This window comes from Callorhinchus milii, unplaced genomic scaffold (genome assembly GCF_018977255.1).
Source record: "Callorhinchus milii isolate IMCB2004 unplaced genomic scaffold, IMCB_Cmil_1.0 Scaffold2, whole genome shotgun sequence".
NCBI lineage: Eukaryota > Metazoa > Chordata > Chondrichthyes > Chimaeriformes > Callorhinchidae > Callorhinchus > Callorhinchus milii.
The window spans coordinates 96,500,649-96,522,965 of NW_024704743.1; positions in this window are offsets into that span (position 1 = coordinate 96,500,649).

Consider the following 22,317-nt stretch of genomic DNA (forward strand, 5'->3'; position numbering starts at 1 on the left):
AACCGTAATCCCTCCAAAAAAAACCACTCAATCCGCAACTGTTTGTAGGACACTGCTGTATTCAAATGTCTGCCGTGTTTCACCCAGAAAATACACAGTCAATTCACTTTACAATATATTTTCTGAAGCTCTTTGAGATGTCTCAATGACAAATGCAAGATTTTTTTGTAGATCTCGATAAAATCAGAACAATGGAAAAGTACAGGATCTGTTTTGGAAGATACTAAAGGTCTAAAGGAACTAACAGTCAAAATTAAGATAAATATGTCCAGTCAGGGAAAGCAAGCTCCTATGTGTAATAATAATAATAATAATAATCCTTGCATTTGTTATAGTGCTTTTCACGTTGGGAGGATGTCCCAAAGCGCTTCACAGAACACACTGCAGAGTGAATTGACTGTATATTTGTGGGCGAACGCGGCAGCCAATTGCGCACAGCAATGTCCCACAAACAGTCGTGGATTGGAAATGACCAATTTATTATTGTTTTTTTTTTTGGAGGGATTATTATTAGGCGTGTGGAGTAAGGAAACTTGCCCAAGGTTTCCCCCTGCCTGGAATTGAACTCCGGTCTCTCGCTTGCAAAGCGAGTGCTCTCACCACTGAGCTACAGGACTCCACTAAACTGAGCTACAGGACTCCACTGTGTAGCTATTAATATCCAGTTGAATCTGTTTTCTGTTTTAGTTTTATCCACCTTTTCTCTCATTTGTTTTAGGTCAATTAAATCTGATGCTTAAAAGAGAATTCAAGTGATATAGGACATTTCCTCCATAATCTACAATCCTTAACTCACCTCCTCCTTCATTCCTCTCCTAGCCTGTTTTCATTTTTGTGTCTTCTGAAGCCCCCTAAAATTCTTCCAGCCTAATCATAGGCTGGAAACCTTCTGTTTCACACCTGAATTATTTAGCCACAACAAATTTCCCCCAATTCTTTCCCAAACTATTACTGCCATTTCCTTAGCCATTTTCCAAGTCTACCCTTAAAACAATAAAAGAACCCCCTCTCCCTACCCCTCACGCAAACATGCCATTGTAAAATAAAACCCATAAGAGACTATATATTTCAACCACCTTAAGTCTGCTCCACAACAATAGCCGATAACTTGTATTCCTACTTTTGTTAATGATTAAATTAAGGCAATAATTTAAAATTAAAAATAATTTAATCTCGCACTTCCCACATAACTGTTTTTCTCCCTTCTCATTTCATCATTTCTCTTTATTTTCATTGCCAGCTGGCATTTCCAGTTACAGATTTGCTATTTCCCTCAGGGAGCTTCTCTTCAGTATGCTCCATTTCACCCTTCACTGATGCTGTTCTAACATTTCAGAGTACTCGCAAATTTTTCAATTCTTTTCCTCAAATTGTAAAAAGTCTTACACTTCCCTCACTGTAAGAAACTGCCTCTGAACCTGGGGGTTGACAACCTTTTAAGTACAGCAATTACAACATTGTGTGCGAAAAGATGTCTGTTGCTTACAGGGATGCAGTCAGGGGCTCAAATTCTTGTGTTTAGGAGCATTGCTAATGAGTCTATACATGGAGATAAATTGACCCCAGAAGCATAAATTTCTTTGTTTTCCCTAACCCACACAACCACTATATTCCATTGTTCAATACTTTCTTCACTCATGGGACTCTCATTCTAGCAAGTGAATACAACCAGGGTCATGTCCCTCCAGGAGCTTTCTGAGCTGATCTTTCTACTCACGTTACATAAAACATTATGTACAGACTTCAGTTGTTTTTTCATTGTCAAGAGCCGTGTTCCAATTTTTGTGTTTCTTAATGGGATTCTTTCATAAGGCATTGTCCTAAAATTAAAAGCAAATAATCGTTACATTTGATATAGCACCTTTCACATAGGGAAGACATCTCAAATCGCTTCACAGAATATACTGTAAACTGTAATGACTATTTTATAGGCAAATATGTCAGTTAATTTGCACAGAGCAGTGTCCCACTCCAGATGAAGTGAAGCTGCTCACCTCCTTGTTCAGATGAACAATTTCAGGTATCTCCTTATGGTGGGCAAAATGTTTTGATTTCGGCCTTATCCTGGACGCTTACAAAGTACTGATTCAATTCAAAGAACAAATAGCAGTTGGGTTTGGGACAGTGATCATGGAACATCTTAAACCTTTAGCAGATCATCAGGAGGTTGTTTTCCAAATTTCTCCCAGATATAATAGATCCATTGTTGTCTGCATGTGACAGTGTTTTTTTTTACGAATATACACATAATGAAATAATCCTTGCATTTGATTTAGTACCTTATCATGCCTTTGAGGCGTCTCAAAGCACTTCACAGAATATACTGTAAAGGGAATTGATTATATTTTGTGGGATAAATACGGCAGCCAACCTCACACAGTAGTGCCCACAAATAGTTGTGGATTGAGCGACCAAATTATTATTATTTTTGAATGGATTATTACCTCTGGAAAAGCGATCCGACAATCAAGTGACAACTGGGTTCCTACTTTTACTGCTAGGTAAGCAGCGGTGTGTGGAGTAAGGAAACTTGCCCAACGTTTCACCCTGCTGGGAATCAAACCTAGGTCTTCTCGCTTGTGAGGCGAGCATGCTAACCACTGAGCTACAGCACTCCACAGATGATGAAATGAGAAGCTGTACAAGGCTGCAGGTGGTCTGTCAGCATTTCACAAATACACATCTGAAGTCTGTAAAATCATATGACAGCAGAGGGGAGAGTTACGCTGGAAGACAGGCTGCCGGAAGAGCATGTCGGTGCAGCCTCGACACAAACACAGGATTCGCAGAGCAACAACAGCACAGTTTTGCTCAAATCCTGACAAATCACACACTTTTTCCTCTCCTGTTCCTTCAGCAGTATCCACTGGTCATTCTCTCCGGCTGCTTTCCCACTATCCCCCTCCTCCTCGCTGCCTCCTCCCTTCATTCCCGGCTGCACATACACACATATAGAACCTTTACAGTTTGGGGATTTTTAAAAATATTGTCACAACCCATCACCATTTTAAAAACCTCTATCGGGTCCTCTTCAAACTTCTCTTTTCCAATGAAAATACCTTTAGTTTCTCTGTGAGGAATTTCAGGTTTTAAGGAAACACTTCCAAGGTTCCTTTAGGGAAGAAATTAATCTTTTGGGAATAGTTTGATAAAACATTAAGAAAACTTAAAAGTTACCCAAGGGATTGTCTACTCTGAGGTATTGCTTTAAATGAAAGCAAATTTCCTTCAGGAATCAAACTACAGTAAATTCTAGATAACTCGATCCTGGCTTACCGTCAATATCCTGTCTGCTTCCAATATAACGGACATTGCTTTGCTCATTATTCTACTTAACATTGTAGAAAGTACTTATAATGTAAATTGATCGGATGAGTCATCATATAAGATGGCGTCTTGCATTGCAAAGGCCTCCTGTCCTATCCTGTGACTGTTGTGGGCGCTTGGCGGAATTTGGACATACATGCTCAGATGCATGACAGAGGCTTCTGGTCTGTTGGCCTACCGCCCTATCCTGTGACTGGGGTGAGGGCTTGGTGGAGATTAGGTGGACATGCTCAGATGTGGTGTCCGCAATGAGTGGGTGCTGGCTGAGTGAGAGTGGACCTGGGAATGGACCTGGGAGCATAAGGTGAGAACCTATTACTAACTCATTACATCAAATAAATCATCACTGGGCCCTTTTCCTTGGAATGATGAGTTATCCAGAGTTTACTGTATCTTGTAAACATGATTCAAAATGACAGAGCAGGAAACCTACAGGTAGTAGCGAGAAAGTTAACACTGTTATTACTTTAACAACTGAACAGTAACTTTTCAGGTACTATATATTCGTTCCTACTTTTACTTCTTAAAGGACATAGTTTGCTTAAACGTTTCAAGGTTAGTTACTTTTCAATTCGTATTTATAATAATCCTTCCAACACTGTTCCAATTCCCACTTCAGCTGAATAATAATCCTCCTGTGTTTTATCAATCATCAGTAAGATGTCTGCCTGTCAATGAATTATGCATTCTTTCCTTTTGTGGGTTCAAAAGATTCAAAACTCTTGCAATGTTTTTCAGGATCAAATATCCACTGTTATTAAAGAATTTATATTCTAGGTGTAGAGACTCTTACAAATGCCGAGTACTTTAGGATTAAGGGTTTGTCAAAACTTTTATAGTCAAGATGATCTTGGATCTGCTGCTAACTGATTTCAATGACTCACATCTGTAACTCTTGAATGTTGGGATTCCATTTTATGAACTATACAAAGATCAGGTTTGTAAATTCAATGTGCAGCTTGGGAGACAGTTTTGTTGATTGAGGATGAAAGAATTGGTCAAAGCCTTGATTAACCGACAACACGCAATAAACCCCTGCATCAGATGTCAAGGAATTCTACAGATTTGAGAAATAATTCATTTGATTCAAGTGATTCAAATCTTCAGCTATGATGAGCCTCCATTTCTTGGAACTAAGCATGGAAACCATCCTCCTTGGCTCCTGTCAACATTTCCTCCCTTCCTGCTCTGAGCTTCTAAACCTCCCTGGCATCCCTCTCACACTCAATGAACTAATGCTCAACCATAGCATTCTGTTCCTTCATCACACTTATTCCCAAAACAGGATTGCTTTTCTTCACCTTTGCTCCATTGCCCACCATTGTCCCTATCTCACACAAAACGTTACTGAAACCCTCATTCATGCCTTTGTTACCTCCAATCTCGAGTTCTCTAATGCACCCATCGATCTCTCTAGTACCACCTTTTACAGGATCCAGCTCATTCAAAATTCTGCCACATGCATCCCCATCACTCGAGTCCTTGGTAAGCTCCACTGTCTTCCAACAGATCAATTTCAAGATCTTCACTCTAACTTAAAAAATTCCTTCACACCTCCCTATCTCTATGATTTTCTCCCACCACACTTTTCTGCTTGTCCCCTCTACAAGGCAAACTGAAGCCTGTTGCATGTTCCCCACACTCTGACCATCTGAGGCTGAGCCTCAGCAACTGTGCCTCTATCCTTTGGAACTGCCTTTAGTTGTGGAGTCCTGTAGCTCAGTGGTTAGAGTATTCACCTCGCAAGCAAGAGGACCTGGGTTTGATTCCCAGGCAGGGCGAAAGATTAGGCAATTTTCCTCACTCCACAAACCTCTGTTTACAGTAAGTAGGAACTCGGTTGTTAGTCGAATGGCAGATCGCTTTTCCCGGGGTGAGTGCGATTGAGTGTGCAGCCTTGGATGCTGATGCTGCCAGTGGCTGAGGTGTGGAGGCGCTAGTGCAAGCCAATCAGGAGGGACTCGGTCTTGCTGACGTTCAGTTAAAAAAAGTTGTCCCTCGTCCAGGACTTGATGTCAGACAGGCAGTCGGTCAGGACGCCAGTAGTCCTGGAGTTGAAGGTGGAGGCAGAGAGGTAGAGTTGGGTGTCATTTGCATACATGTGGAAATTTACCCCATGTCTGTGGATGATGGAGAGCATGTAGAGGGTGAAGAAGAGGGAACCGAGGACAGAGCCCTGAGGAACGCTGCATGAGATGGTGTGGGGGCTGGAGAAGAAGCAGTTTGCTGAGACGAAGTGGAGGCGGTGTGAAAAGTAGGACCTGAACCAGTCAAGGACAGAACCTTGAAGGTTGAGGTGGGAGGAGAGGTGGTGGAGGAGGATTGAATGGTCCACAGCATTAAAGCATTAAAGCATTAAAGGTGGCGGAGAGGAGGACGAGGAGGCAGAGGGAGCCCTGTTCACACATGGTCAGGATGTCGTTTGTGACCTTCCATGTGAGTAGCATGGAAACCTGGTTGGAGGGGCTCATGGAGTGAACTGGAAGAGAGGAAAGAACGAAGCTGAGAGGCAATGGCTCTTTCAAGGATCTTAAACAGAAGAAAGGTTGGAGATGGGCCGGTAGCTGGATAACTGTGATGGGTCAAGGGAAGGTTTCTTCAAGGTGGGAGTGATTGTGGCTGTTTTGAGAGGGGAAGAAACAGTGCCAGATGTCAGGGAGAGGTTGATGATGTCGGTGAGTAGTGGGGCAAGGAGATGGAGCTGGGATTTAAGGAGAGGGGTGGGGATGGGGTCCAGGGAGCAGGTGGTGGGCTTCATGGAGGATGTGATGGTGATGACAGAGGAGGGATGACAGGTTCAAAGGTGTGGAAGGAGGGATGGGTAATGGTCAGAGTGTGGGGATAGAGGGTAGGGTGGATGTTGGGAGCACAGTGGCAGCTGAGCGGATTCTCTCAATTTTGGACTCAAGGAAGTCCAGCATTTTCTTGCAGTGGGAGTGGGAGGAAAGAATCTGTGAGGTGTGGCGGGGAGGGAGGAGGTGTCAGTTGGTGGTGGAGAACAGGAGCTTGGAGTAGAAGGACGATTTGGCTGAGGCGAGAGCAGAGCGGTAGGTTTTGATGTGGTCCAGCCAGATGTGCCAGTGGACTGTTAGACTGGATTTGAGCCAAGTGCGGTCGGCAGCCCACATCTGGCCCTTGAGCGAGCGGAGGTGGCTGGTGAACCAGGGTGAGGATCGGGAATAGGAGGCAGTTTGGAAGGTGAGGGGGGCAAGGACGTTGAGTGTAGTGGAGAGGGTGCTGTGGAGGAGAGTAAACACAGAGAATGGGTTGGTGTGGGAGGTGGGCCAGAGGGGAAGGAGTTCAGAGGACTCCAGGGCAGCAGAGAGCGATTGTGGGGAGATCTTCTTCCACAGGTGGTAGAAGAAGGTGGTAAGCTTGGAGGCAGTGGGGAGAGTGATATGGGAGTTGAGGGAGATGATCATGGTCAGAGATAGTCTTTTCGGTGATGGTAACATCTGAGACACTGAGGCCCCAGGTCGAGCAGGTGGCCGTCAACGTGGGTAGCAGAGTGGACGTGGAAGGAAAGGTTGAGAGAGGAGAGGAGAGAGGAGAAGTCTGAGGAGGTGGAGCAAGAGGGGGTGAAGTGGAGGTTGAAGTCGCCTAGGATGATGAGGCGGTCGGAGCAGAGGCAGAGGGAAGCTAGAAGGGTGGAGATGTCAGAGATGAAGGTGGGGGAGGATTTTGGGGGGTGGTAAATTGGTAAATTAGGAGAATTTTTAGTGAGAGATGGGAGGGATGGCAGAGGGTAAGATGTTCAAAAGAGGGGAATGAGCCAATGGAGCAGGGGGATAGGGCAAGTGACGCCCTGGAGATGAGGGCCACACCACTGCCACGGCGGTTGGATTGTGGGGCATGGTGGTAGGTATAGCCAGGTGAGGGGGGAAGGTGTCACCTGGGGTGATCCAGATTTCCATGAGGGCCATAATATCAACGTTCTCATTGAGGATGAGATCACTGACGGCCAGGATTTTATTGCAGATGGAGCGGACGTTTTGAAGGCCAATGCAGAGTGGACAGTTGCCAGGGGGATGTGCGGGATGCGAGGGGGTAGTGGAGTGGTTGGCAGGGAGGGTGGGGATGCGGATGAGGGAGGAGAGATTAGCCCCTGGGGTCTGGGTCTAGGGTGGCTTGCGGCGGTAGTGGGGAATGTGGCTGCTGCAGGCAGCCAAAACTGAGTGCCACGATGAGCCCGGCAGAGGATTCCCAGGCTGGAGCAGAGGGAGGCATTGAAGGGGTTAAGCAGAGATGGGAGGTGTGGAGGGTGGAAAGAGAGCAGGACAGAGCGGGAGAGTTGCAGGGAGAGGGGCGTTTTGAGGGAGGGCCAGCTCGGGTCAGGGGCAGCAGCCAAGATACGCACGCTAAGATGAGAGGCGGCGGATTAATGGGACATTGTCAACCTGCAGGAGGCTGTGGGGGCTAGAGATGGCGCAGAGGGGGGAGGGCGCTCATTGTGGTTAGCAATGAGCAGCCTGCAGGTTAAGGACAGGGGAGGGAAACAGACAGCGGATGGGAGGGAGACACCAATATAATGCCACATAAGAGACAGAGTTGATACAGTTTATACGGATTTTCAAAAGGCATTTGATAAAGTGTCACATAAGAGACTTGTAAGCAAAATAGAAGCCCTTGGCATTAAAGTGACAGTGGCAGCATGGATACAGAACTGGCTGGGAGACAGAAAGCAGAGAATGGTGGTGAACGGTTATTTTTCTGACTGGAGGGAAGTGTCCAGTGGTGTCCCCCAGGGGTCAGTATTGGGACCACTGCTCTTTTTCATCTATATAAATGACCTGGACTTGGGAATAGGGGGTACAATTTCCCAAGTTTGCAGATGATACTAATCAAGGAAGAGTATTAAACGGTGAGGAGGGTAGGAGCAGACTGCAAGAGGACACAGACAGACTGGTAAAATGGGCTGACGCGTGGCAGATGAAGTTTAATATGGAGAAATGTGAAGTGATGTATTTTGGGAGGAAGAATGAGGAGAAGCAACATAAGCTAAATGGTACAATCTTAAAGGCGGTGAAGGAACAGAGCGATCTGGGGGTTTATATAAATCTTTGAAGGTGGCAGGACAGGTAGATAAAGCTGTTAAAAAGCATACGGGATAACTAGGCTATTTTTTCATCAGTGATGACCGTGGGATTTGGAGGTAAGATTTAGCCCTCACTGGATGGTTTATTTTGTTTTTTTCCCACCCAAACAAAGAACAAACGCATTTAATGAGCGCCTGAGCATTTTTGTAGAGTGGAAATGATTCCTATTACTGGAAGTGTGAGAAGACTGGTGCAACCATCAAATTATTACTATTCAGGACATGCTTTTGGGATAAAAGCTGTCACTGATGAATAACTGAGTTTGTGAAAATTCAAAAACTTGTTATTCTTTACATTAGCTGACTGTGGTTGTTCATTTTCTTTGTTTCTATGCCAATGGTTGTGCTCTACACTTGATTAACAGGCACAGGTTTAAATTTAGCTCAGTTAGTTATCAGACATGCTTCTTGATTATGGATTCAGGACTGCAGAGATATAATATTTTTTGCATTTGATGCAGTCTTTTGATAGCACATTAAACCAAAGACCCATCTGTCTGTTCTTCAAGAAGATAGTAAGGATACCATGACACTATTCAAAAGGAGGTGTTTCTCCTGGTATGCGTGGAGTCCTGTAGCTCAGTGGTTAGAGCACTCGCCTTGCAAGCGAGACACCTGGGTTCAATTCCTGGCAGGGCGAAACCTTGGCCAAGTTTCTTTACTCCACACGCCTAATAATAATCCCTCCAAAACAAAACAATAATAAATTGGTCATTTTCAATCCACGACTGTTTGTGGGACATTGCCTGTGCGCAATTGGCTTTACAGTATATTCTGTAAAGCGCTTTGAGACGTCTAGAAGACATGAAAAGCGCTACATCAAATGCAAGGATTATTATTATTATTATTATTATCCTGGCCAATAGTCCTCCACATTAATTGGTAATTCACCTTGCTGTGCCCAAATGGCTGCTGTTTTAAATACAAAACACAGTCACAACACTTTTTAATTTTGGTTAGCTTGGTGTCTAACACATGTGAAAACCCGTCACCATGCTTAGAGTATCCAAACCAACTAAGAGTTCTTTGTATAAATGTCACCTATGCATAGAAATATTTCCCTGTGTCTGGAATGGAATGCATGCTCTCTTCCTGGAGGGATACATCCTGCTTACTCATTTCTGGAGAGTATTAGGTGCAGGTTGGCAAGAGCCAAGACTTGGGGACCTCAGGGTTACATAGAATGATAAAGCCCAGAAGCAGGGCATTCAGCCCAACCAGTGTTTACGCTCCACACAAACCACCACCTGTCCTATTTCCCTCTTCTATAACTCCTCTATTCATTTTCCCCTCAGGAATACATCAAGCTTTCTCTTAAATACATTGATCCTTTTTGTTTCAGCCACAGCTTCCAGCTGTGAGTTCCACATTCTCAACATCCTCTGTGTGGTGAAGTTCCTCTAAATTCCCTGTTAGATCCACTGCTGACTTTTGTATATTTAGGCCCTATAGTTTTGGATTCACCAACAATTGGAAATAGCCTATCAAATTCCACTTTGCTGGATTCTGTCATAATCTTAAACACCTTCTATCAGGTCCCCCCTCAATTGTCTCACCTCTTGCAAGAAAGCTGTAACCTCTTTCATCCTAGTTAATCTACTCTTTAATGCTACAATATCCTTCCTGTAAAAGTATCTTTAACTTAAATATAGAACTGTGATTTATTGTCAGCAACCCAACTGATAGGGAATCTGCAAAAGATCTCGGCATCCGTGAGATAAGGAGGGTAAAACCAGCCAGGGTTTTGGCAGATGATCGCTAAACAGTGAGCACTGTTGGAAAGTGGACATATAGGGTTGTTGAATGAGGACAGCATCACATTTGGCTGTGATACCCCTTCCCCATGGTTTGAATAACACATGTAGTCTCGCACAATGAAGAATGATTGAATGGTCATTATTCATGGAACTGTAGCTCAGCATGAGTCAGTATATTCAGGAGAGAAGGAGGCGGTTCGAATGGGCGGGGGGGGTGTTGCTATTGGAGAGTGGGGGGGAAATGAGGAAATCAAAAAGCCTGCATTCAATAACACTGACATTGCAACAACAGGGAATTATCTTTCTCTGGCAAGATAATACTGTTAAGAACATATGAATTAGGAGCAAGAGTAGGCCATTCGGCCCCTCTAGCCTGCCCCATCATTCGATAAGATTAGGTCTGATCTTCAGACCTAACTCTAATTACCTGCCCTATCCCCATATCCCCTAATCCCTCTATTTTTTAAAAAATCTATCAGTCTCAGCCTTGAAGATGTTCAAGGACTGAGCATCTACAGCCTTCTGGGGTAGTGAATTCCATAAATTCACTACCCTCTGAGTGAAGAAATGTTTCTTCAACTCTGTTCTAAAAGGCTGACCCTTAATTTTAAGACTGTGACCCCTGGTTACTGATTCTCCTACCAGGGGAAACAGTCCCTCAGTGTCTACTTTATCAGCCCTTTAAGAATCTTATATGTTTCAATAAGATCTCCCCTAATTCTTCTGCACTCTAGAGAATACAGCCCTAGTTTATTCAGCCTATCCTCATAGGTCAATCCCCTCATCCCAGGAACTAACCCAGTGAATCTATGCTGCATCCCCTCTGGGGCAAGTATGTCATTTTTTAAATAAGGAGACCAAAACTGCACACAATACTCTAGGTGCGGTCTCACCAAGGCCCTATACAGTTGCACCAAGACTTCCCTACTCTTGTACTCTAAACCTTTTGCAATGAACGCTAACATGCTGTTCACCTTCTTAGTTGCTTGCTGCACCTGCAACCTAACTTTTTGTGACTGGTGTGCAAGGACACCCAAATCCCTCTGAACACTAACACTATCTAATCTCTCCCCTCTAGAAAATAATCTGTTTTTCTATTTTTGCTACCTAGGTGAACTTCCCCACATTAAATTCCATCTGCCACCTACTCGCCCACTCCCCGAGCCTATCTATAGCCCTTTGCAATCTTTTTGCATCATCCTCAGAGTTTACTCTCCCACCTAGTTTAGTGCCATGTTGCTTTGCCTTTAATGGCACAGCACAGGGCAACATTGCAAACAATCTGAATTTTCACAGATAAAGCAGGCAGCTTCCCTCATCATCTTTATTTCATTTCCTTTGTGTTTCTATAGCAATATTTGTTAAGATACCCTTTGGTGGTATACATCAAGAGGTACATCACGTTCATACTTAGCAGCCCCTCAAATAACTGAATCACATATTTTAGCATATTCCCTGCCGTCTATTTTGCATAAGCAAGCATAAAATCATTGTTGTAGTCATCAGCTTTGAAGAAATTAACGTAGTCTATGCTAACCCAGCTGCTAATTACAATTCCACAAAAGTTTAAAACTAACCAGCGGTATTAAATATTGCCAGGTGGAATTGAATTTAATGATGCAAAATGAATTGCTTTTCATCAGTGACAAGGTGGCTAATTAAAAACAAGGGCAATGTATAATAGGGGTAGTAATCATGGACACAGCTGGTTTCGTTACTGAAAGCATTTGTCCTAAATGTTGGATGCTTGAGGCTCTTATATTTGGAATTAATTATAATTTTGCCTTCACTGTTGTACTGTCTGGAAACTCCTCGAGGATGTTGGAAGTTAGTCCTGGGATCTTCCTCATTTAAAATGTCAATAAAACGTATTGTTTTAGAACACCAGTAAATATTTTATTCACAGTTTACTTAGCTGCTTCTGTCCAGCCTGGTAACGAAAGAGTCAAATGAATGCAGTCTTTGCTATTTAATACTATGCACTTTGACCAAATCAATACTAGAGTCTAGCCGGACACTCAGATCAATACATTTTCTTAATTAGGCTCAACAGATATCATATGGAAATGAATCCTACTTGTGGGTTTGCAGATCTTTGTGAATTTACGGTTCACAGGCCATCTGAGATTTTGTACGGTTCTAGAGTAATTAAGTTTATCCTTATGTTGGGACTTTGAACTTACAGTCCAGGCTGATATCAGCGCAGTGCTGGAGGAATGCTGCATTGTCAGAGGTGCCATCTTTTGGATGAAATATTAAACCAAGACCTTCTCTATCTGTTCAGTTGGGTGTAAAAAGTTCCTATGAAATTATTCAAAAAGCAAAGTGTATTCTGGTGGCTTGGTTAAAAATCCTTCAGATAAAAGGATCATTCACTGCACGGCTATTTGTGGTTGGACTTTGCTGGCGTAAATGGTTGGCTTGTACATTTGGCTTTAGAAACAATCTTTTTGATCAGATCAATCCATAAAGACTGGCTATAATTTGGTGATTATCATCAGAAGAAAAGTAGAGGGAGAGGTTTAGATAATTTAGATAAATATTAAAATAATTATTTAGATAATTATTTTGGGAGGACAAGTTTGCAGGGTTATGGGGAGAGCACGGGAGAGTGGGATTGATTTGGATAGCTCTTTTCATAGAGCTGGCACAGACACGATGGGCCGAAAGGCGTCCTTCTGTGCTGCATAATTTATGATTCTATGAAGAGGCAGAAGATTTTTTCACACAGCTTGTTAGAATGTGGAATAACACCCACCTGGCTGACTCCAAATAAATGGCATGTGGTGTCTTTCTTCAATTTAAGAAGAGTTTCCAGGCTTCTGGTTTTATATTCATTCATTCATTCATTCATTCATTCATTTTAGATTGCACAGGCTGATGTGACCATGTGGGAGTGATATAGGAATGATCCACTTTGCAAGAAGTCTGTTCGGATTTCTTTAGACACTAATGACAGCCTGGTTGTGGGCTTTTCTTCAGTCTAATAAGTTATGTCATTCAACAGTCTCCCAAAGTGACCTGTTTGTGCCTGACCATGACTGAAATAGAGCTAATTAGAATTTATAGTTTCAGAAATTCTACACTCAGTTTCAAACCTTACCTTGTGTGCTTTGGAACTGGCATAAAGAGTGTCAATTCATCCACCCTGAAGGGAGATGTCAGACAGCAGTAACCAAGTAAAGTCTTGTGAAACTCAGATATTCATTACCATGAACAGCTATTTCACCTTTTATGTGATAGATTAGTTTGTTTTTAATTCATTTGTAGGTTGCTACATAGGATTAAAATGTCCAAAAAGGTACGATAGTTTTATATTCACAAAATCATGGTTTCAGTAAATTGCAGTGCCTCCTTTAATCCCATCTGGTGTTTACAATTCTAAACAAGCCACATTCTCTGGAGATATCTGCACCGCACAAACTCATTTGTTTGAATGCTCATTACATCTTATAAATTGAAATGAGTTCCCAACATTTTAGTAAGACAGATAGAACAGAGGGGAAATCAATAAAAAAACTAATCTTGTTCTCTAAAATTGTGTTAAAACAAATGCTTACCTAAATGACAAGTCCAATACGTAGTTGGTGTGTCAGCTTGACTCAGTCGTAGGACTCTCAGAAGGTTGGGGGCTCAAGTGTCATGTCGGGAATTGGAATCACATAGTCTAAGATGACACACCAATGCAGTGCTGGGGATGTGTTTCATAGTTAGAGGTGCTGTGCTTCAGATGAGATATTAAACTGAGGTCCCGTCTGCTTCTTCACTGTTCGAAAAGAGAAGGGAATTTCTCTCGATGTCCAACTCATTAATGTCATGGTAATGTGTGGGGTGTTGTTGTGTGCAAATTGACTATTGCATTTATCTTACAAAAAACAGGCAGTCATCACAGTTTACAGCATATTCTGTAAAGCAGTTTGAGACCTTCTCCTGCTATGAAAGGCGCAATATCAAATGTAAGCATTATTTTTGTAATAATGTAACCATTAAGTAAATAACTTTTAGACCCATTGCAATTTGTCTTCCCTAGTAATATTCTATCTGCCAATAAGAAAAAAAGTAACTCTGACTTTGTGAATTAAAGCTAAAAAAAATTCATAAGCTTTATGTAATAGCTTCTGAAACACCTAAATATGTAATAGTGTACAAGTGTGAAGACTTCACATGAGTCTCGAAAAGCAGACATCTTTAATCTTGATAGAGCTACTTAACATTGACCTGCAAACTATTTACATCAAATCATTGAAATAAAATATTGCAGTTCTTTTGGAAAAGTGTGTTCACTTGATGGATCCCATAAACTGATAAATATGTAAATTGGAAATTCTCACTGCAGAGAATTTTTAAAAAAAATTCATTTATTTCAGATAATTCAATATGTTAGATACCTTCCACCTCCTCTCTTAATGAAAATAGATATTTTTGAAAACATCTTGAATATGATACTTTAAGTTTAAAATTATGTGATTAACCACAGTCTCTCATGAATTATTAAACTGTAGGTTAAAATATAAAATAATGCATAAAAATGTGCAAAATGTAGTGTGTGTTGAATTTATAATGTAGATAGTTCAGTTCAGGTTAACATATATTGATATATAAATGCCAAAACTATGTAAATCAAGGGATTCATAGTTATTGAAGACTTATGCTCTCTCAGTATGGACTTCTAATCCTATTTTGATTATACTTTAGTGTGTGTTTCGATATTTCCTTTTCAAAATGTCTAAAATGGTTTTACATTTCTATTTTCTCTACTTGCAGGTTACCATTTATTTTGGCTCAACTGGGTGTCCGACATATGCGGAAACCCATTCCCATATATAAGAGTGCTCAAACTGGACTGAGAGTTCCATGTATGCATGGAAAATTCCCTTTGTTTGGAATGGAGTGTGAATTTCCTCTCTGGAAGGATGCATGCTGCTTATCTAATCCCAGAAAGTATTAGGCAAAGATTGGCAAGAGCCAAGACATGGGACCTGTTTGTCCAGCTAGAACAAGAGCCTGATTAATGTGCAGTTGGCGTACTGTTTAAAATATTAGATATTACAGTATAGAAAGGACATCATAGGCATGGCCAAGGTAAAGTGTAAACTCACTTAGATAATAATAACAGAGGTGCAAGGTTATAATTATATGGAGAGAATTGTTTTAATATAATTTCATATAATTTCCTTAAAGCTACACCTCACAGTTTTGTAGCTCTTTTGTAGTTAGCCTTTCACAAAAGCTGTGTTCAAACTTCTGAGGCATGGAACATAACCTATTTTATAAGAACAATATTTTAAAATGTCCCCCAAAAATCTGACAAGCCCCTGAGCATGTGTGGGTCATGAGGGGAGAGTGAGAACGAAAGGTGTGAGTGTGAAAGAGAGGGGAGAGTGAGAACAAAAGGTGTGAGTGTGAGAGAGAGGGAGAGAGCAAAAGATGTGAGTATGAGACAGAGTGAGAGCAAAAGATGTGCCAAAGGGGGAGAGGGAAGAGAGATTGCAGTCCTGCCTATTGCCCAACCTGGGATGGGCCAATGCCCACTAGAGTGAAAATATGCTCCAGCAAATATTACATCAAAATATATTGGAATTTGCAGTTTAATAAAATATATCTTATTTTTTCAGTTAGATTATTATCATTTCCTTTATGATAATTTAATTCAACAAGAATCAGTTTCAATCTTTGCTACCTGGGCTGGACTTTAATTAATTTGTATCAAAACTAAGAAGAAATTGAACCATGTTTGACCGTGAAATATTCATGAGTATTTAATTTTAGAGGTTTTGTCACTCTTAATCAGTGAATTTAAAATCATAATTTATTAGATGTCCTCACAAATTAGAGCCTGATAGATAAGATTGGAGACATTCTTACCATTTCCCCCCAAAGGACTTGAATTTGGCCTTTCAGTGTGAAGATCATGTTTCTGCTTAGCTAGAAAAACTTTTCATATGTATATATGCACTTTACATTCTGATAAAACTGCAATGTGTACATAATTTATATACTTGGTGCCAGGAAGGATGTCTATGATATCTGCAGAGATCAGTATTAAGTCTTGTAATTCCTTAGAGAACAAAACTTCCATCTTTGGGTCCATTCTAACTGTTTGGGTCATGAATTCATTTACATTCAATTAGGAGTGGCACACCGCTGAAGACTGGGACGGTGTTGTGTAATGCTGCCTGGCAAATTGAGAGGCAGATTAATGAACCTGCATATAATCCTTGCATTATAATCCTTGCATTTTGATGTAGCATCTTATCAGTGTCTGGAGAAGCACTTCACAAATTTTTGCTGTAGTGTAGTGACTTTGTATTTGTGGACAGCAATGTCCCACAAACATCCATGAATGACCATTCTATCTGGGGAATTGTTGGCCAGGCCCCAGGAGAAATTCCCTTCTCTTTTTGAATAGTACCATTGGATCTTTAACATCCACCTGAACAGGCAGAAAGGACTTTGTTTTTATGTCTCATCTGAAGAATGGCTCTTTATGACAATGCAGCCTTGCACTGCACTGGAGTGTCAGCCTAGACGGTAGTTCTAAGCCCTGATTTGGAGTTTGAATTCATAAATATTATGACTCAGATGCTGCCTCTACTCAGCAAACACAGGGCTACTTCACATCCCCCATCTGCTCTGCCCTATCATTGGTGGATGAGGCTTCAGTCACTCTACCACCACTCTCTGGAACTCCTTCCTATATTCCTTCTGCTTGCTCCCTCCCTCTCCACGCTGGGGATTCCCTTTATTGCTCTGGGGACATAAGATTCTCTACCTCACTGAAACTGAGATATCAGTATTATATTGAAGAGGCTCTAGTATTTGTGATTGAGAGAGTACTCTGCCCAACCTAGAGTAGTCACCTCCAGCTAAATAATTAAAGACTGACTTTGAATACTGAGAGTTAATTAGAATTGTACACTTTCCCCAATGACATCAATTAAGCTACATATTACATATGTTTCAAGGACAGCTGGCAGCTTGTAGATTTGATGAGCTTATTATTACATTATTTGCAATGGCAACACATAAATCCTTTGTGAGCAAACCTGCTTTCTTAAGCGGAAACATTCATGATGGGCTCTTTGAAATTTCCTGAGGCATTTTATTTACTCAGGCTATACAGTTTCTTCTCTAGATTTTAGATACAACAACAACTTGCATTCATATAGTGGCCTTCACATAGGGTAGCACCTTGGAGCACTTTAAGGAACGGGGGTTGGCTGCTGAGCAAGGGAGAGGGGGAAGGAGAAGGTGGCCAAAGGCACAGTTGAAGAGGTTGGATTTAAGTGGGAAAGAAACAAAGAGAAGGAGAGAGATGCACTGGTAGAGGGAAGGAGTTTGAAAGGCTAGGTCAATAAGAATGGAAGACTTGGCCACCAATTGTAGTGGGGAGAGAATGAGGGAACGCATAACAAGCCTGAGTTAGCTGAGCAGAGATAGCAAATGGAGTAATAGGGTAGGAGAAGAGAAGAGAGATAAGGAAGTGCCAGAGAAGATGGATTTGTAGCTGAAGGTGAGGATCTTGAAATCGATACATGCTTACATGAATAGTATTATTTTTAGCACATTAAGAAATTTGGATGAAATAATATTTGTGTTGCTGCTGAATTTTTAAAAGGCTTTGGAAATCTCAAAGTAATAAATTGCCCAGATATTTTAATAAGGATGAAATTGGTTTTTAACATAAAACCAAAGAGTGGTTTGGATAAAAATGTCCCTTTAGCCTATTGATAGCACAGAAGCATAGAAAATACAACACATAAGGGAGCCATTCAGGATACAAATAAGCAGTCACTATATTTTATAGTGTGTCCAACCCAGTATTGATAGGAAGAGTCTGTCATTCAGACGTAAACCAACTTGGTGGAGTGATCATTATGTCTTATCTTCTGCAATGTGCTTATTTGTGTACAGATGAATGCAAGACTATTAATGAGAAGAATAGTCTGTTTCAGCCTGGCCTGGTTCTGAATAACAATTTTTCTCAAAAATACCTTGTGTTCCTGTCTGTGAAGTTGAATCTTTGATTAGTTCCCTCTTCAAAGATTATAAAGAATGACAACACTAATTTCAGTGGCTTTCCATGTCAATGTTGAAACACTTTTCAGGAAATGAAGCAAATTCCCAGTATAATATAAATTCCAGCAACTGTTTGTAACTAAATTACAGCTGTCTGTATTTTTTCTTGCGATGACAAAAAGTCATTTTCTGTCAAAATAATGTACTGTACTTATATTTTTGAAACATCTATAATATAAAATCTCACAGTGTTTCATGATTAAATGTTACCTGATTTCTGTAGGCAAATGTAGCAGCCATTTGGCAAAGTCCACCAACAGCCAGTTCATCTGGAGGATTATTGGCCAGGACAGCAGGAGAAATGCCCTACTCTTTCCCAGTTGTGTCATGCGATCTCTTATATCCCCTGATTAACGGGAAGTTAGTTCCTCAGTTTAATGCCTGTTCTGAAAGATCCAAAAATGCAGAATGCGTTCCATAAGTACTGCATGTCGCCTCAGAAGATTATTATGAGTTCAATCTGCAAGTTGAGTATCAACTCATATAGTCTTCTGAGGCGAGGGAGCTACCAACTGAACAAGCAAATCTAAGAGTCAATCAAGTCCATGTCATGCACACCTTGCTTACAGGCTGGGGAAAGTTGCATTTATACTACCAAACAAGTTCACAATATTTATCCATATTAAATTCCACCTACCATTTTTTATGCCATTAATTGCTCCACATCTGTCTTCAAATTAGAGAACACTCAACCAAAATCTTTCTCAATGCAAACCTCAGAACATCCTCGGTGTAAACCGAGCAAGTATATAGATGATACAATGGTTGTAAATTACTATTCACGGTAAATAGCTGCTCAGGTCATTGAATATTGGTTACATGTTATATCCTTCTGTGGCATTTATACTCAGTGCATTCAAGATCTACTGCTCATCGGCATGATTGATTTAAGAACTCTGTAAAGATTCTCTTTTTGTCTGTCTTTATTTGCTTAAATCTCAGTGGTGTTAAAGATAATAATCAAAGAGATATTATTGTATGAAGTTAGAGTTTGGCATTTGATTTCTGAGCTGTGGCATCCTGATGTTTCGGACAAGTGCACACTTGTGATCCAGAACATTTCAAGTATGAATGAGTGAAGTATCCGCATTGTACAATACTAAGAATTCTCCTCAGAGGCAATTTCTAAGATTGTTACTGTGATAAATGTGATTCCAGACAAACTATTGAAAGCAGGCTTCAGGGTTAAAATGTCCATCTGATTGGATAGTAATAGAGAATATCTTTAGGGTATAACTGTTCCTTGGTAAAAAAGGTGATTGCTGATACCAAATGTTAAAAGTAAGAGATGCTTTTCCCTCATTGAATTGTTGATTTATCCTCACTATTTGGAAAATGATGGATGACAAAGAATAGATGGCTCCTAATCTAAAACTTCAGTTTTTTATCTATCAGATTTACTCAATTTAGGTTATGGTCCCTTGGCACAACAAACTCTTCTCTCTGTGAAGTTGCTTTGGTAAATATCTGCTTCAAACTAGTTGTAGAACCATCATTAATGTGAGGGACTTGGTATGTTTCTACATTAGTGAACTTCTGGGAAAGTGCAGTTTGATTTGAACTCTTGTAAAAATTCCTTTCCCCACTTCAAAATTCTATCTGAAATTTTTGACCAAGGGGAAAATTCAGGAAAGAAAACAGTAGTTAATGTTATTCAGGATTGGACTTGATCTAACTTGTTCCTAATATGTTGCAACACCATGTGCAAACTTTGTATCAATGCAATGCATACACATTCCCATCTCTTTGAAGATTGGATGTGCATAGACAGATCAGGTGCAGAGCAGGGCATCTTAGTAATCCTTCACACCCACAAGTACCATCATGTTTGACAGTTGTCTAAATCGTGGTCACAGTTTGTCTGCAGTGAGTCTACATTGACAGTAGTCCAGGGCAAAGCTAAACTTGTCGGTGTCACAACAGATGCTGGCCACCAATTCTGCCAGGCAAAACCCACATCATTTAGGGGTGTGTGGAAACATCATGGATTTGAGACAGTTTGCCTCATGTAATGTTTGTGGAGTTTCAAAACTAACAGCAGCATTAATTGACATTAATTGCATCATATTTTGAATATAGAATAAGGGAATTAATTTATAATTTTAGGGCAGAAAGCTTATGAATTGAATACCTTGGTAAAATAGTTTGTGCCAATCACATTGAATGGCGAGCATTTAGAATGCTTTTGCTGGACACAGCAGAACATTTCAGTGATCCTACTCTGGAGTGAAGTTGACATGAGTTGGATACTTGGCTTATTGAAGAAACGTCTGAATGTCTAAAGGGAAAAAACATTAATGCAGGAGAACGTCAATGGATTGATGGACCTTACGTGATGTCTTTCAGCAGATGTTTTGTCAATAATTCTTTGTCGTCTAGCTGATTACTGTTAAAGGTATTACAGATTGAAAATAAGATTGAATTCTACTGTAAAGGTCTGAAAAACGTGAGTGTAATATTGTAATTACTATGCAATAGAAGGAAACATTCACAGAACCATTGAACCATTATATTGTTATTCACTGGATTAGGATTAGATGCAAACAGGAAGAAAACATTCTTTTAGGGGAATGTGCTGCCACCTGGTGGACAATCATTTCTATCATTGCTAGTTTTGAAACACCACAACTACTATCACTCTTACTAGATTTAAATTTTCATAAGAAGGTAATTTTTCAGGTGAATTTAAATACAGAAAGGAGGAATGAGGTCAAGGTCCCATATTGTGACCTTGACCTCACAGTCTAGTCTGACACTCCAATGCATTGGGACATTCTTCCAGTGCCTTGGGACGTCCTCCTGATGTGAAATGTACTACACAAATGTAATTTGTCGTTGTTGCAACATGGTAGGAGGTGTTTCAGAGGAGAGGTTCGCCGACAAATATACAGTCACTAAACTTTACAGTAAATCCTATGAAGGGTTTGAGACATTTTGAATATGATGAGGCACTATATCAAATGCAAAGATTATTATTCAAATACTTAAAATATTGCACAATAGATGTTTTGTGCCTGAAAAAGAGGATGTTGGAAAGATTAGGTCTTCTGGGTACTTTTAAATATGTTTTGCTGAAAGCTTAATTAAGATTGAAGCAGCTACATTGATAATAATCCTTGCATTTTTATATCACCTAGAAAGTTGAAAAGTTGATATGTAATTACTGCACAAAGCAAGATCCCACAAACAGCCAGAGGTGAATCATCAATTAATCTGAGAGATTGTTGGATAAGACCCTAGTAGAAACTCTCTGTTTTTGAATAGTATAATGCGATCTTTAATGTACAACTGAGCCTTTCAAAGTAAGAACTGAGCCTGAACTGTGGAGTATAAGATGAGTTTATTGTAAGGAACAACAGCCTCAAATCTCCCAGTGAGGGAAAGTTCCTATCCATCGAGAAAAGCTACACATGAAGATCTTGCGACAGGGGATATCTCAGGGTTTAACAGCACAGGCATCTCAATGATTAAAATAGAAGCCGCAAGTATCTCCCAAGGCAGAAAGTACATAATGTTTTCTAAAAGAACATTTGAAAGCAGCAATTAAAGAACTTGCAGTAATTGATGCTGGTAGCTAAATAAGTCAACAAATGGACCTTTCTGTAGCCTTGAATCCTATTGCCTGTTGGGTACTTAACAATGGCGAGAGGCAAAGGAATATCTAACTGTGTGCAGTAATGGTGGCCCATTATAGGAAGCAATGCCTTCCACCTCTTCTATTTCTATTAACAACTGTGACGGAAATCCAAACCCCATGGTTAGTTTGGTCAATATTAGATATCCATATCGTATAGTACTTGTGAAGTTGCTAGGTTACTAGCAATGTGATTTATGTATGCTGTGCAGCTAAATCACCTTGTTAATTTCACTGCTTGCACACAACTGCATTTTTTTGCCAGTAGCCATAATCCATGTTGATATTTTTGTACAGCCTAGGACAGAGAAAGCGATAAAACGTGAAAGAGAGACTCACAGAAAGAGAGAGAGAGAGAAAGACAGCAGTCGTGGTCAGTCTCAAAAGACAACCAAAAAGAGACAGAGTAAAATAGAAACAGGCTC